Raw genomic sequence first — 2004 nt, forward strand, 5'->3', positions numbered from 1 at the left:
CTTTTACTTAATCGCTTTTATGAGAAGTATCTTTCAAATTTTAAGCTCTTAAATAAATTATGGAATTGTTTCAAGCCTATTATTGATGCTTACAGTGGTCCAATGAAAGATGAGTATCGGTTCTGGCCTGGTCTACTGCTAGTGGCTAGGATACCTGTACTATTATCAGTTACTTTAGCTGACAGTTTCATTCAGTCACACCACTTTCTATTGTCAATGCTATTGACAGTGATAGCCATTGTGCTATCATTGGGTTATTGTTTCGGTGGAGTTTACAGGAAAAGAATGAACAATGTACTTGAAGTTTGGTTCTTATTAAACTTGTGCATCATGATTTCTTTATCTGCAGTTTTTACTGATGACAGCAAAGTATTGATCTGGTACAATACCTGTTTATCTGTTTTTATTTTTAGTTTTATTTTGGTTGTTGTTTATCATCTTTACCTGCAGTTATCACATATGAAATGTTATGATGCTCTAATTGAGAAGTTATTTATGAAACAAGATGAAGATAATGATCCTCTTTTAGATCTAACTGAATCACATCTAACTGTTGATCAACAAAGAAGAACTATTGTACCAAGTTCTGATGTTACTAGACGAGAATCAGTTGTTGATTTGTTTTAATATTTATTATTTTTTGCTGTTCACTTTTAATAATCAGTCATTCTATACTTTTTTATTAGCTATTTTTAGTTTTGGAAACTGAGCTATTATACATAGAATCTTTAGTGTGATAAAAAATTTTTGTTTTCAAATTGATGGACAAAACTGTAATTGCCGAATGTGCGCATAAATTTGAGATAGATTATTATTAATAATAATTATTATTATAACTATTTTCACAATTATTACTATTATTATTGCTGTTATTATTATTGGTGTTATGAACAAAAAAACAATTGAACAATAAGTTAGGATGAAAGAATTTATAAAATTTAACTCTTAACAGCGTCAGTCAAAATGCTACCAACTGACATAAGTAATATCTTTCTTTACCACAGTTACCAGCCACTGTTACCTATTATATAACTGATAGATATTTGTAACCATATCCATTGTATCTTGTCGGTTACTTTGGTTACCACAGTTACCTCAGTTACCTAGTTACCAGCCACTTTTACCCATATATAACTGATAGATAATCATAACAATATCTATTGTATTGTGTCGGTTACCTTGGTTACCACAGCTAAGAATCATCTTAACTATCTATGTTTGCTACTTTCCTTTGCTTGCACATAATAGCTATTTGTAATTTATAGTTACCAGACATTACTTAACACCACAGTTCATGTACCTGGTACAGTTGGTAGTTCAATTTTAAACAAAGGTTACTATTAATTGACATGCAAACTGTGCAAGTTTGAAGTGCATATCATGTGTGATGGTTAAAATTAGTTACTAAGTTACTCTAGTTACTGGTAACAATATTGTTTTATATGCATCATGGTGTCCCCATATCTTGCCATGTCTAATATTATCATTAAGGGGAGGACATGGGCCATTTAAAGTATAATGTACACCTGTTTCTTGTTTATTTCATGAATATTTACAGCAAATTAAATAAAGTATTATCATTATTGTATAAACACTTTCAGCAGCCTGTGTCCTGTCTCCTCCCCTAAATGATATTTAATTGGGCGTAAATATTCATAGAATAATTTATATAAACACTTCAAACAGACATGCTCTTTCCTCATTCTTTATCTAATTAATTCCTAAGTATTGGCTTCATGGAATCTAAATAGTACATACCTTTCCTTCGTGATAACATCCTTTTATTTAATTGGGCATCAATAAACGAGAAAAGAGCGTGATAGTCTACACTAGCTATTATTTATACCAATTGACAAACAGTGAGTCGTAAGACTTACTTGTTTTGGTCCTCCAGTAGGGGTGGATGAGCTTGGAAGTTTGATAGAAAAGGAACAATGTACATGCAATTAATAAGTTATACACTTATTGTTATACTTGCCTTTACTCAGCTAATTTCTTAAAATG

This window comes from Amphimedon queenslandica, unplaced genomic scaffold (genome assembly GCF_000090795.2).
Source record: "Amphimedon queenslandica unplaced genomic scaffold, v1.1 AMPQUscaffold_13322, whole genome shotgun sequence".
NCBI classification, from domain to species: Eukaryota; Metazoa; Porifera; class Demospongiae; order Haplosclerida; family Niphatidae; genus Amphimedon; species Amphimedon queenslandica.